The sequence below is a fragment of the Peromyscus eremicus genome, chromosome 2 (genome assembly GCF_949786415.1).
Source record: "Peromyscus eremicus chromosome 2, PerEre_H2_v1, whole genome shotgun sequence".
Lineage (NCBI taxonomy): Eukaryota > Metazoa > Chordata > Mammalia > Rodentia > Cricetidae > Peromyscus > Peromyscus eremicus.
The window spans coordinates 130926226-130942038 of record NC_081417.1 but is presented as its reverse complement, the minus strand read 5'-3'; positions in this window follow the sequence as shown (position 1 = coordinate 130942038).

The window sequence follows — 15813 nt, the reverse complement described above, 5'->3', positions numbered from 1 at the left end:
TCTGATGGTCTTAGGATTGCACTCAGCCACCACTGTTGCTCAGGGGTGTTGGTCCTCTCTTAAACTAATTCCCTTCTGTGAGTATTCGCCCTCATAGATTTCCACACAGGATTGTAAACTTTCTGATGCTTGCATGCCTGAGAATATCTTTTGTACTCACACTCAGAAGTGAGTTTTCTTACTCCAGGTTCTTTACAAAAAGAATTTGCTGCAGATTTTTTTTTTTTTAATTTTTTGCCAGGGTTTTACTATGTAGCCTTGGCTGGCCTGGAATTTGCTATATAGACCAGAGATGGCTCAGGGGTTAAAAGCACTGGCTGCTCTTCCAGAGGACCCAGGTTCAATTCCCAGCACCCACATGGCAGCTCACAACTGTAACTCCAGTTCCAGGGGATCCTACACCCTCCCACCTACATGCAGGCAAAACACATAATAAATAAATCATTTAAAAAACTACTTTGGAGGGGCTGCAGATATGGCTCAGTGCTTAAGAGCACTTGCTACTCTTCTAGAGGACCAGCGTTCTATTCCTAACACCCACATGGCAGATCACAACTGCATGTTACTCTAGTTCCAGGGAATCTAATGCCCTCTCCTGGCCTCCAACAGCACCAGGCATGCACGGGGTTTACAGACATGCTGGCTGGTAAAACACTCACACATATAAAATACAAATTAATTAATTAACAAAAAATGTAAAGGACCAGGCTGGGCATGGTGTCACACACCTTTAATTCCAGCGCTCCAGGGGCAGAGATAAATGTATCTCTGTTAACTTAAGGCCAAACTGGTCTACATGCTGAGCTCCAGGCCAGTTGAGGGTGCATAATGAGACTCTGTCTCAATGCCCCCCAAAGATAATAATTTTATATTAATATAAAATCATAATACATTTTAAAAGGACAAAAATGTTGTTTTTTTATGGTTATATGAGCTTCTAATGTTGTTATAGGAAAGTGTACTCAGGATTGAACCCAGGACCTTGCGTGTACAAGGTAAGCGCTCTACCACCGAATTAAACCTCCTTTATTTTTTAGACAGGGTGTTAATAGCTGTCCAGATTGGCCTTGAACCTGCCACGTTGCCTAGGCAAGTGAGTAGCTGGGATTATAGGCCTGTGCTATACCTGTATGTTTAGCATAGGCCTGTGCTTAAATAATTACCAGGACATGCTTTTTACCAGAACTGTTTTGTTTGTTGGTTGGTTTGGTTTGATTTTTCAGTCAGGATATGCTACATCCCAGACTGGCATTGAACTCCATATACCATGTAGTCAAGGATTACCTTGAACTTCAGGTCTGCCTGAATCCACCTCTAAAGCCATGAGCCAGTATTGGGGAGCAAACCCAGGGGCTTTGTGTATGCTAGACAAGGACTCTACCTACCTAGTTATATCCCCACCTAAGCCTTAAGTTTTTGGTTATTTTGTTTGCTTTTGAGGCGCTGCCAACACCATAGCCCCAAATGACCTTCACTGTCTGGCAGATACCACAAATCCAGGACTGCTTCCCATGCATGCCGTGCACATGATATTCTAGGCTGGCTTTGAATTCCAGCTGATCCTCCTGCCCCAGCCTCCTGAGTGCTGGGATGACAGGGATGCACCACACTCTGCTCTCATTTGCTCATGATGTCTTCCTGGGCTGGTGTTCCTTAAGTAGCTCAGAGGACCCTAGAATTGGAGCCAGTCACCTGAGTGGTAGGATTACTGGTGTGAAGTGCCACACTGCTCCCTGCACAGATCTGTAATGCGTTCTTTTGAGAAGTCACATAAAGGCCTGTAATCCCAGCACTTGAGGCAGAGGCAGGCGGGTGGATCTGTATGAGTTCAAGGCCAGCGTGCTCTACATAGTGAGTTCCAGGACAGTCAGAGCTACAGAGCTACATAGTGACTCTCTCTCTCTCTCTCTCTCTCTCTCTCTCTCTCTATCTATCTATCTATCTATCTATCTCACTCTCAATGTGTGTGTGTGTGTGTGTGTACATATATATCACATCAGAGCTGGCTATGGTGGAACACAACTCTAATCCTAGCACTCAGGAGGTGGAGCTAAGGAGATTAGGAGCAAGGTAATCCTTGGTTGCATAGCCATTTCAAGGCTAGCCTGAACTCCTTGAGACCCTGTCTAAAGAACTTCACGGGCTGGAGAGATGCCTCAGAGGTTAAGAGCACTGACAGCTAGGGCTGGAGAGATGGCTCAGAGGTTAAGCGCACTGACTGCTCTTCTAGAGGTCCTGAGTTCAATTCCCAGCAACCACATGGTGGCTCACAACCACCTGTAATGAGATCTGGTGCCCTCTTCTGGACTGCAGGGATACATGCAAGCAGTCCTGTATACATAATAAATAACTAAATCTTTTAAATAAATAAATAAATAAATAAATAAATAAATAAATAAATAAATAAATAAATAACTTCACATGCCAAGTGGACAGAGTGTACCGCTGGGACACAGAGTCTTTCCATCCTCGCCCACTCAGCCAGAACTAGGCATTGAACTTTTCTGTCTTGCTTTATTACACAGCTAGTTCACAATCGTTATATTTTTATTTTTTTCAAGTTATTTTGACTAGTCCTTGTTTTTCTTCTAAATGAACATTGGATCATTTAGGGGAAATTCTCAATTATTACCTATTATATTTTATTTTATTTTGAGGTAAGGTATTATTGGGGGTTTCTTTTCTTTTCTTTTTAAGTGTATTTCATGTGCATTGGTGTGAATGTGTCAGATCCCCTGGAACTGGAGTTATAGACAGTTGTGAGCTGCCATGTGGGTGCTGAGAATTGAACCCAGGTCCTCTGGAAGAGCAGCCAGTGCTCTTAACCGCTGAGCTATCTCTCCAGCCCCATCTTTTTTTCTTTTTCATATTTCTTCATTTATGTGTATGAAGTTTTGTTTAGTTTTGGGTTTTTTTGTTTTGAGTTTTCTAGACAGGGTTTCTCTGTGTAGCTCTGGCTGTCCTAGAACTCACTCTGTAGACCAGGCTAGCTTCAGCTTCAGAGATCCACCTGCCTCTGCCTCCCAAGTGCTGGGATTAAAGGAATGCACCACCACCCAGTTTATTTTATGTGTATGAGTCTTTTGCTTGAATGTATATCTATGTACTCCATGCATGCCTGGTGCCTGAGCAGGTCAAAAGAGAGCTGGGTCCCCTAAAACTGGGGTTACGGACTGTTGTGAGCTGCTGTGTGAGGTGCTGGGAATCAAACCCGGATCCTCTGTAAGATCAAGTGCTCTTACCCGCTGACCCATCTCTCCAGCATCACCAACCTCCCTTTTCTTTCTTTAAGAGACAGGGTCTCCCTCATGTAGCCCAGGCTGGTCTCAAACTTTCTGTGTAGCTGAAGATGACCTTGAACTTTTGATCCTTCTACCTCAATCTCGAGAGTCCAGAGGTTACAGGACTGCACTATCATACCCAATTTACAGTGCTTATGAGGTTCTGGGAATCAAACCCTGGGCATCCCTCCTGCTGGGCAAGCACTCTGAATCATATCTCCAGGCTTCCCTCGCTCAGTTTTCTTAACAGATTTTTATCATATGTATATGTGGCAGGAACACATCTGAAGAATAGACATGTGCTGGTTGTTTTATGCCAACTTGACCCAAACCTAAACATATCTGAAAAGAGAGAGCCACAATTGAGAAAATGCCTCCATAAGATTGTCCTGTGGGCAAGCCTGTTGAATATTTCTTTTTTCTTTTCTTTCTTTCTTTCTTTCTTTCTTTCTTTCTTTCTTTCTTTCTTTCTTTCTTTCTTTCTTTCTTTTTGTTTGTTTATTTGTTTGTTTTTCCAGACAGGGTTTCTCTGTGAAACAGTCCTAGCTGTCCTGGAACTTAGTCTGTAGCCCAGAGACTAAGTGTGGGCCACCACTGCCTGGAGGATATTTTCTTAACAGGTGATTTTTATGTGGGATGGCAGAGCCCATAGTGGTCAGTGCCATCCCTGGGCAAGAGGTCTTGGAGTATTTAAGAAAGCAGGCTGAGGGGCCAGGCGGTGGTGGCGTACGCCTTTAATCCCAGCACTCGGGAGGCAGAGCCAGGCGGATCTCTGTGAGTTCGAGGCCAGCCTGGTCTCCAAAGTGAGTTCCAGGAAAGGCGCAAAGCTACACAGAGAAACCCTGTCTCAAAAAACCAAAAAAAAAAAAAAAAAAAAAAAAAAAAAAAAAAAATGAAAGCAGGCTGAGAAAGTTATTGGGAGCAACCAAAATAAACAAATAAGCAGCATTTCTTCATGGTCTCTGCTTCAGTTCCTGCCACCAGGTTCCTGCCCTGACTTTTTTGGGTGATGAACTATAAGGCATAAGATGGAATGAATCTTTTTCTTTTGGTCCTGGTGTTTTATCACAGCAAAAGAAATACTAAGAGGCTGGGCAGTGGTGGCGCACTCCTTTAATCCCAGCACTCCGGAGGCAGAGCCAGGTGAATCTCTGTGAATTTGAGTCCAGCCTAATCTACAAAGTGAGATCCAGGACAGGCTCCAAAGCTACACACAGAAACCCTGTCTCGAAAAAAACAAAAAAAGCTGGGCGGTGGTGGCGCACGTCTGTAATCCCAGCACTCGGGAGGCAGAGGCAGGTGGATCTTTGTGAGTTCAAGGCCAGCCTGGTCTACACAGCGAGATCCAGGAAAGGCGCAAAGTTACACAGAGAAACCCTGTCTCGAAAAACCAAAATAAATAAATAAATAAATAAATAAATAAATAAATAAATAAATAAATAAATCACAAACAACAGCACTAAGCTTTCAATTTCTTTAAAAAAGAAAAAGAAAAAAGAGCTTGCTAGTGGCACACTCCTTTAATCTCAGAGTTCTGGAGACAGAGGCAGGCAGATCTCTGTGAGTTTGAGGCCAGCTTGGGTTACACATCAAGTTCCTGGCCAGCCAGGACTAGATTGTGAGATCTTGTCTGGGGGAAAAAAAAAGGAGGGAGGGGCTTAAATCTTGACCTAATAGCTAAAGATTCTTTCAAATCAATAGGGGCAAAAAAAGTAAATACCCTGAGTAGAAAAATGGACATGGGGACAAACAGGCAATTTCAAAAGCAGATACACAACGTCTCATAACAACATGAGAGGTTCTCAGCCTCACTAAGTTGTCCAAGGAATGCAAATTCAAACAAGAATAAGGTGCTGGTGTTTGACTATCAAATAGGAAAAACAAAAACAAAACAAAACAAAACAAATTAGCCAAAGTCATACATCATTATTGATGTAGGGAATTGGAAACATGTTGCTAGTGGAGATATAGACTGATTCTACCCCTTTAAAGAAAATTTTGCAATATTTATCAAGAGTCATATTGGGCACTGAGGATGTAGCTCAGTTGTTGAGTGCTTACCTAGCATGCTCAAGGCCCTGAGTTCAATCCCTGACACCACATGACCAGGTGGAATGTAATCTTGGCCCTCCCGATACTTCTGTTATGGAGATGGGAATATCAGCAGTTCAAGCTAGTCTTCAGCGACATAGTAAGTTCCAAGCCAGTGTGGGAAACATGAGATTCTATAGCAAACAAAAAGGCATCCTGGATATATAGCTCAGTGATTGAGAACTTCCCTAGCATGTGTGAGGCCCTAAATGCCATTCCATCCTCAGTACTCATCGGGGCAGAAAGTTTCAGTTGGAACTGCAAAGTATTTTTAGCCAGGCATAGTGTTATACATGCTGTTTTCTAACAATTTCCTTCCAGACAGAACATTCCATCCAAGCAGTGGGTGGTGGCGCACGCCTTCAATCCCAGCACCTGGGAGGCAGAGGCAGGTGGATCTCAGTGAGTTCAAGGCCAGCTTGGTCTAACAAGGTAGTAAGTTCCAGGACAGCCAGAGCTACATAGTACTACATAGTAAGACCCTGTCTGTCAAACAAAACAAAAACAACAACAAGATCTTCCAAAGCTCCTCGTGCCTGAGGATGTCCTAGGACTGGAGAGATGGCTCCGCAGTTAAGAGCACCTGTTGCCATGTAGGGGCTCAAATCATCTAAAACTCCAGTTCCAAGAGGTCTGACGCCCTCTTCTGACCTCCGAGGACACCAGCCACACGTGTGACGCACAGACATGTGTGCAGGTAAAACTCAGACACAAAAAATAAAATCAACGTTAAAAAAAAGACTAAAGATATTCTTTTGTTGTTGTTTTCCGAGACAGGGTTTCTCGGTGTAGCCCTGGCTGTCCTGGATCTCACTTTGTAGACCAGGCTGGCCTCTGCCTTCGGGGTGCTGGGATTAAAGGCTTTTGCCATCACAGCCAGCTGACTAAGGCTATACTAAAGGGAGGTGAGAAAAAAAAAAAAAATCAGTCCTTCAGGGAACCTCTCAACACTTTAGGAAGTCCCTGAAACCGACCAGATACAGTAGTCCTCTCCCTCCCTGTGTATATATAAGCAGTAAGGACTGCTAGGAGACACTCTGAGACCCTGTGTTGTTGGTCCAGTGACCACAGCACTGTGTGAAAATTGTTATTCTTGTGTCTCCAGCTGCCTTGAAAAGATACTTTCCAGCTTGTTGAGCGGCTTGCAGGCTGTGCACTGCACTGCAGGTCATAGCTTCTGTGAGCCATCACTCATACTGGGGCGGGGTTTTAGTGACACAGCTGTCATTGAGTCATTTTTGTTCCTAGTAACCCTTCACCCATGTTCCTAGAAGTAACCCCAATAAAACTGTTTGGTTTACTAGGTTGGACTTTGGTGGTCTCCACACTTTGGTCTGTTGTCAGTTCCCTGTCTATGGTGAGTAGACATTTGTTCGTGTCTTCTCCAGGAATAGTGTCACACAACACATGTCAGTCATCCTAGTATTTGGGACACAGAGGTAGGAAGATCAGGTGTTCATGACCAGTCTGAGTTACATATAGTAAGTTTAAGTCCAGCCTGGGCTACATGAAACCTCATTAAAACAAAGCAAAAACAAAAACAAAAAACCCAGCCAAATAGGAGAGGAGAATTGGGATTGACTTTGATCAAAATACACTGTGTATATGTATGGATTTTTCAAATAATAAAAATATTTAAAAAAATCAACTATACAAAAGATAAGGCTGGAGAGATGGCTCAGTAGTTAAGAGCAGTGACTGATCTAGAGGACTCCTGTTCTGTTCCTAGCGCTGGGTTAGGCAGCTCGGAACCAGCCCATAACTCCAGTTCCAAGGGATCCAGCGCCCTCTTCTGGCCTCTGCAGGCACCAGGCATTTATTCAGACAAAATATCCATACATAAAAATAAAGAAGAGGAAAAATTTAAAGTGCTTCATCATTGACACAGCTATACTTATTTAGGAATTCACATAAGGGAAACAGACAAATAATTTAAACACTGCAGCAATATTCACACTACTGAAAAATTGGAAACAATCCAAATTAGAGATAGCTACATATATAGGATCGATATCTCCTGGGTACTCTTAAATGCAGAATCTTGGATTCTGCCACAGACCTGCTGACTCAGAACTTGTACTCTGTCAGTTCCTTATGGTATTTGTATGAGCATTAAAATTAGAGACAGGCTGGCAAGGATGTGCACCAAAAATATTAGCAACGGTCCAGGGATGATGTTCCCTATCTGTTTCAAAGTTTTCTAGTTCGTATACCTTTGACATGCACTTTTTCTGATGAGCGTCTGAGGTAGAAGAGCACGGTGCTGTGCTTGCATGTGTCATTCTCTCTTCCTGGTGCCTTTCCTGGCCCGCCTTATGCAAGATCAAGTCCTTTGGGAGTCCACGTAAGCCCTTCCCCATCCTCACCAGACTAGTCTCATAGCTAGCTGTGTTGTTAGTCCAGCGACCACAGCACTGTGTTAAAAATTATTATCCTTGCTTCTTCAGCTGATCAAACAGTAGCACGTGGAAAAATACCAAGGAAACTATCCAGGCTGCAGGGCACAAATGAAATTCAAACTGGCATGATAATTACTGCTTGGCTTCTCTGTCTCTACTATACTGTGGACTTGGAGCCAGAACCAAGACTTGCTCACCTCCCAGCTTAGAGCCTGACCCAAAGCAGTCCATGTTTGCTAAATGGATAAAAGAGACATGCTCGTCGGGCCTTCAAGTAGGAGAGAGAAATCGGTTGTCAGAATTGCGTTAGATTTGGGTGCTCAGAATCTCCGTCTCCCTCCTCAGAGCCAGTCTTCCAGCTCCCACAGTGAGCACACACCTTCCTCAGCTCCCAGAATGACTTCCCAGCTCCCACAGTTAAGAAAGGACTCATGAGGGGCTGGAGAGATGGCTCAGTGGTTAAGAGCACTGCCAGCTCTTCTGGAGGATCCCGGTTCGATTCCCAGCACCCACATCACAGCTGTCTGTAACTCCAGTTCTAGGGGACCCAACACCCATGGCAAAACACCAATGCACATACAATAAAAATAAATAAGTTAAAGGAAGGACTCATATCCACCTGTCAAGTCCACTTCTCAAGGACAAGCTGCTCTTTCTGCCAGCCTCCAGCACCAGCACTCATCTGCAAGGTGAAGTTCAGGCCAGCTTCTCCCCTCATTAAGGTGACTGGGCTGACTGCCGAAGCTCCCTGGCCCAGGGAACTGGCTGAACAGGTGAGGCTGTATCAGAGTTCCTGGTGCTTATGATTCTTGTGTCCTGAGCTTCTAACAGTTTACTTTCAGCAGCTACCACCACAGGCAAGGGTTAGGTGTGACTGAACCAGACACGAAGGCCAAAGTCATCAGGACATCCACAATCCCTCAGTTACACAATGAGGGTAATGAGCAATAATGCTGACTTCATTATGCAGGCAAAAAGAAAGAATAGCATTCCTTCACTTGATATTGTTTTTTTTTTTTGGGGGGGGGGTTTCTAGACAAGGTTTTTCTGTGTAGTTTTGGTGTCTGTCCTGGATCTTGCTCTGTAGATCAGGCTGGCCTCGAACTCAGAGATCCGCCTGGCTCTGTCTCCTGAGTGCTGGGATTAAAGGTGTGCGCCACCACACTCAGCATTCACTTTTCTTTTTCTTTTTTAATTTACATACACCTGTTTCCCCTCCTTCCCTCTCCTCCCAGTCCTCCCCCCCTCCTCTCTGCCCCCCCCTTCCTCCATTTCTCTCCAGAAAAGGGCAGGCCTCTCACGAAGATCAGCAAACATGATGTATCAAGTTGCAGTAAGACTGGGCACCTCCCCTCTTATGAAGGCTGAACTAGGCAACCCAGTATGAGGAAAGGGTCCCAAAAGCAGGTAACAGAGTCAGAGACAGTCCCTGCTCCCATTGTTAGGAGTCCCACAAGAAGACCTAGCTACGTCCCATGTAGCTTCCCTGGTTGTTGGTTCAGGCTCTGTGAGCCCCTATGAGGCCAGGTTAGTCGATTCTGTGGGTTTTCTTTCTTCCTTTCTTAAAATTTTTTTCTTTCCTTCTTTCTTTCTTTCTTTTTTTTTTTTTTTTAGTTTTTTATGATTTATTTTATGTATACAAGTGCTCTATCTGCATGTACTTCTGCACACCAGAAGAGGGCATCCATCTTACTACAGGTGGTTGTGAGCCACCATGTGGTTGCTGGGAATTGAACCCAGGACCTCTGGAAGTGCAGCCATGCTCTTAACCTCTGAGCCGTCTCTCTAGCCCCCCCCTCCCTTTTTTTTTTAAAGATTTATTTATTTACCATGTATATAGTATGCCGGTACACCAGAAGAGGGCACCAAATTTCATTATAGATGGTTGTGAGCCATCATGTGGGTGCTGGGAATTGAACTCAGGACCTATGGAAGAGCAACCAGTGCTCTTAACTCCTGAGCCATCTCTCCAGCCCCCAATTCTGTGGGTTTTCTTGTGGTGTCCTTGACTCCTCTGGCTCCTACAACCCTCCCTCTGTCTTCTGCAGGATTCCCCGAGCTCCGCCTAATGTTTGGCTGTGGGTCTCTGCATGTGTTTCCTTCAGTCAGTATTCACTTCTTTTTTTCTTTTTCCAGACAGGGTTTCTCTGTGCAGCTTTTGGAGCCTATCCTGGAACTCACTCTGTAGACTAGGCTGGCCTCGAACTCACAGAGATTCACCTGCCTCTGCCTCCTGAGTGTTGGGATTAAAGGCGTGCGCCACCAATGCTCAGCCAGTATTCACTTCTTAACTTTTAATTATTTAATTAAGTAATGATTGAGACAGTGTCTCACTATATAGTCCTGCCCAGAACTGGATATGTAGAGCAGGTTGGCCTCCATCTGCCTGCCTTTACCTCCCGAGTGCTGGGATTAAAAGGCATGTATCGCCGGGCGGTGGTGGCGCACGCCTTTAATCCCAGCACTTGGGAGGCAGAGCCAGGAGGATCTCTGTGAGTTTGAGGCCAGCCTGGGCTACCAAGTGAGTTACAGGAAAGGCGCAAAGCTACATAGAGAAACCCTGTCTCAAAAAAAAAAAAAAAAAAAAAGGCATGTATCATCATGTACCCCTCCCCCTCTCTTTTAGACAAGGTCTCACTATGTAGCCCTGGTAGCTTGGAATTCACAGAGCTCTGCTTGCCTCTGCCTCCTAAGTCTCCCAAGTGTTGGCTGGACTTAAAGGTGTGCTAAAATAACATTTATTTATTTATTTATTATGTGTTCTTTTTTTTTTTTTTTTGGTTTTTCGAGACAGGGTTTCTCTGTGTAGCTTTGCGCCTTTCCTGGAACTCACTTGGTAGCCCAGGCTGGCCTCGAACTCACAGAGATCCGCCTGGCTCTGCCTCCCGAGTGCTGGGATTAAAGGCGTGCGCCACCACCGCCCGGCTCTATTATGTGTTCTTACGTGAGTGCGTGCATGCCACTGTGCATGTATGAAAGTCAGAGGACAACTTGTAGGAATTGGTTCTCTCCTTCTCCCATCTTGGTCCCAGTAATTGACTCAGATCTTTAGAACGGCAACAACCACTGTTACCTGCTGGTCCATCTTGCCACCAACTAACTTTAAATACAAATTATTTTATTTTACGAATATGAGTGTTTTCTTCCATGTGTGTATGTGCTCTTAAGGGCTAAGCACCCTTCCCCATTACTTTTTAATTTTGCTATAGGGTCCCCCTAAGTCACTGAGTCACCCAGGTTGGCCCTAAAATCACTGCAGCCAACGATCTTGAACTTGTGATCCTTCTGCTTCAGCCTCTCCAATAGGTGAGGACTAAAGCAGAAAAGAGAACAAGCATTTAGTGGTGGCCAAGGAGGACTTCACTGACATTTCCTCAAGGAGCTGAGGGAGCAAGCCACACACCAGGGAACAGAGACCTGGAGGAGACAGCTGGGGAGGATATACTGGGGGGAGGGGTTGTCCTTGTCTCCTTAAGGGACTTGGCTTTTCTCCAAAAGGATCTGAGATGTCTTTTGATGGCTTGAAGAGGAGAAACATGATCTGGCTTCTAGGAAATAATCACTCAGACTGCAAGGGGCCAGGGCAGAAGAAGACATTTAGGACGCTATGGCAGTTACCCTGTTCAGGCTATAGATGGCTGGGACCAGGGTGCAGTAGAAGTCAAGGGAAATGCTCCCTTCTTGGATGGATTTCTGATACAAATCAGAATCAAGTCCATGTTAATGTCAAAGCACAATTCCTAAAATAAATCAATAAACTGAAACCTCATCAATATCCCAAAGTCACATGCTTCAAGAGACATCATAAAGAAGATGAAAAAGACAAGCTACAGAATCAGAGACAATATTTATAAAGTCTACATCTGGTAAAGGACTTGAATCTAGAATATACAAAAGAACTCTTACAACTCAATAATAACAATTCCAACAACTCAATTCAAAATCAGACAAAAGATCTGAATGATGCCCCCACGTATATATGAACACAGCTAATAGGCACAGAAAAGACGCTCTACTTCATTAGTCATCAGGAAAATGCAAATAATGACCACAACATCATACTGCTTCAAGCCTACTAGAATGGTTGTAATCAGAAAGACAAACAATATCAAACGTTGGCAAGGGTGTGCAGAAATGGGAATCCTCATATATTGTTAATGGGAATGAACATTTCTGAAAACAGTTTTTGCAGTTTCTTAAAAAGATAAACACAAATTTCCTATACAACCCAGCAATTATTCCACCCTAGTTATCTACCCAAGAGAAATGCAAACAGACATTCACACAAAGGCTTGTGCATAAATGTTCATAGCAGCCCTATTCATAACAGCCTCAAAGTGGAGACAATCCAGATGTCAATCAAAACCACAATGGGATGCTAGTCAGCAGCGGAAAGGAAGGAAACACGGATGCAAGTGCAGCATGGGTGACTCTCCAAAAGACATTATGCTCAGTGAAAGAAGCCAGACACAAAGGACCAACCCAATACTGTATGGCTCTATTTACAGGAAACAACCAGAAGAGGCCATCCTGCACAGAGTCTGGCTCCCTCCGCTGCGGTGGGAGCTCGGATCAGCTGCAAGCAGGCACTGGAAATGATGGAGGCTCTTAGTGAAGGGGTAGACATGCTCCAAAATTAGATCAGGTATTTTGGTAGCTATATTTTGTATCATTTTAAATCATGTATGTGTGTGTGTTTGTGTGTGTGTGTGTGTGTGTGTGCAGTTGCCAGGGGAAGCTATAACCCCGTCCAGCTGGAATTACAGGCAGTTGCGAGCCACTAGACTGGGGTGCTGGGAACTGAGCTCTTGGGTCTATCTGCTAGAGAAAGAAGTACGTGCTCCTAACCACTGAACCAGCTCTCCAACCCCAGGCAGTAGGAGAAGGAGAATCTTTTTTTTTTTAAAGATTTTTTTATTATGTATACAATATGCCTGTACACCAGAAGAGGGCACCAGATCTCATTACAGATGGTTGTGAGCCACCATGTGGTTGCTGGGAATTGAACTCAGGACCTCTGGAAGAACAGCCAGTGCTCTTAACCTCTGAGCCATCTCTCCAGCCCGAGAAGGAGAATCTTATATTCAAGAATTCAAGGCTAGCCTAAAAAAATAACAACAACAACAACAACAACAGAAGAGCTAGCCAGATGGCTTAGCTGGTAAGGGTGGTTGCTGCCAAGATGGACAAGCAGGTTCAATCCCCAGGACTCGCGGTAGAAGGAGGCAACTTATTTCTGCAAGTCCTCCTCTAACTTCCGCATGAAAATGCACTGCCCTCCAACCAGTAAATCAACATATTATTTTGAAGAGAGAGTCTCACAATTAACCCTGGCTGGCCTGGCGCTTGCTCTGAAGTCACAGAGATTCACCTGCCTCTGCCTCCTGAGTGCTGGGATTAAAAGCATGTGCCACCAAGTCTAACCTAATAAATATAATTTTAAAAATCAGAAAAATTTAGATTCAATTAAAGTATTTGGGATAGTTACTGTCTACTTTCTCCTCCTTCTCCTTCTTTAAAACAGTCTTTTTTGTTTTGTTTTGTTTTTTGAGACAGGGTTTCTCTGTGTAGCCCTGGCTGTCTTGGAACTCACTCCATAGACCAGGCTGGCCTCGAACTCACAGAGATCCACCTGCCTGGGCTTCCTGAGTGCTGGGATGAAAGACATGTGCCACCACTGCCTGGCAAGACAGAGTCTGATACAGCCCATGTTGGCCTGGAATTTGCTATGTAGCCTTGAGTTTGTTTTTTTTAAAATAGAGACAGGGTGTCTTTATTATGTAGCTCTGGCTGTCCTAAAATTCCCTATGTAGACCCACAGAGATCCACCTGTCTCTACTTCCTGAGTGCTGGGATTAAAGGCAAGCACTACCATGCAAGGCTATGAACCTCTGATCCTCCCGCCTCTACCCCTTAAATGCTGAGTTTGGCAGGGTTGTCCCATTATGCTCAGATATCTGTGTCTGTGTGTCTCTCTCTCTGGAGAAAGTGTCTTATTATGTAACTCTGTCCATCCTGAAACTCACTATTCCAGGCTGACCTCAAATTCTTTTTTTTTTAAACAACTTTTTCACCAAATTCGTGCCCAGTTCATTGACCTATAGCATTCTATGTGTTATCTTCTTTTAGTTAACATTGGTAAACTCTTGCCATCTCGACTCTCCTGAATTTCTTCCTGCTGAAAATCCAGGTATGGCTGAACAGTGGTGGCGCACGCCTTTAATCCCAGCACTCGGGAGGCAGAGCCAGGCGGATCTCTGTGAGTTCGAGGCCAGCCTGGGCTACAGAGTGAGTTCTAGGTCAGGCTCGAAAACTACACAGAGAAACCCTGTCTAGAAAAACAAACAAACAAACAAACAAACAAACAAAAATTCAACTTCTCATCCATGCCTGGATTTTTTTTTTTTTTTTGAGACAGGGTTTCTTTGTGTAGCTCAGAGAAGTTGTTCTAAAAAAAAAAAAATTATTATTTATTTAGTGAGTGTGTGTTTGTGGAGTTTGTGGCACTACATCCCCAAAAGTCAGAGGGCAACCTGTGAACTTGTGGATGTTGGTTCTCTCCCTCCTCGGTTGACTTCAGATCATAAGGCTTGTGCCGTTCTCTCAGTTCTTTCTCTGGACAGAGACGTCCTTCCTTCCTTTCTTTTTCCCTCCCTCCCTTTCTTTTGTCTTCTCTTCTCCTCTCCTCCCCTTCACTCCCCTTCTCTCCTCTCTCTCTCTCTCTCTCTCTCTCTCTCTCTCTCTCTCTCTCTCTCTCCTTTTCTTCCTCCCCGCCCCCCCCCCCCCCAGACAGGGTTTCTTTGTGTAGACCTGTCTGTCATGGAACTCACTCTGTAGATCAGGCTGTCCTCGAACTCACAAAGATCCACCTGCCTTTGCCTCCCAAGCGCTGGGATTAAGGGTGTGCACCACCACTGCCTGGCAAGAGGTTGTTTTTTGTTTGTTTGGTTTTTGTTTTTGTTTTTGGTTTTTTGAGACAGGGTTTCTCTGTGTAGCTTTGCGCCTTTTCCTGGATCTTGCTCTGTAGACCAGGCTGGCCTCGAACTCACAAAGATCCACCTGCCTCTGCCTCCCGAGTGCTGGGATTAAAGGCGTGCGCCACCACCGCCCAGCGAGAGGTTGGTTTTGAAAGCAGTTCAGGCACAATACAATTCTTTCCGGTGCTAGCGGGAATTCTGTTCATGTTTTATGCCTCTATGGTTCTCATCCTTATTTGATCTATATGAGTGTCCTGTTAACATCTCTTTCCTCATGGTCCTTGACAATCTGGGAACTCTTTAAGGCATCCCACAACTCCCAGGAACTGCTCCTAATGGCTTCTAGGGATCCCCTTCGCCTTCCTAAAGCGCCTCTAGGGGTTCCTAGAATCACCCTTTTCGCCCCAAGAGCTGCTAATAACCCCAAATCCTTGCTCAAGGGGAACTGCTTTTTAAGAACCCTAGGGATATCATCCTTCAGGTCCTGTCCTAATGACCCCCAAGGGCTCCTTCTCCTGGGGCAGCTCCCTAACTGCTCCACCTTGCCAGCTGGTGGGGACTTCTGAGAACGCAAGACTTTCAGAACTCAGAGTCCTGGACAAACCCGGACAGGCTGGTCACGTTCTCGGGACTCCTTGACTTTTGAAACTTTCCCGGAGGTCCTCCATCGCCTTTACAGCTTAGGTAAAGAGGTTACTCCAAAAACAACAACAACAACAACAACAAAACCAGGCCTATCGTTTCGCTGGAAACCACCTGCTCGCCCTTCCCCTTTCAACCGGCCGGCCCATTTCGGGGTACTCGCCTCTTACCACTCTGATTAGCTATGGAGGTCTGAGTCAGCTTCTGATTGGCCAACTCCGGATTCAGCTCTGATGCTCAGTGGCCGCAGTCCCGAGAGGTTTAGCGTTTTCTCCTGGCAACAGCCCGAGCAGGCTCTCATTGGCTAAACGGACCCGTAGTCCCAGACGCTGAGCAGCTGTAGTGAGCGCTCATTGGCTGGGTGTGGGCTTAAAGTCACCTTCGGATTGGTTGACTATGGGGCTCTTTGAGGCTGCGCAGAGT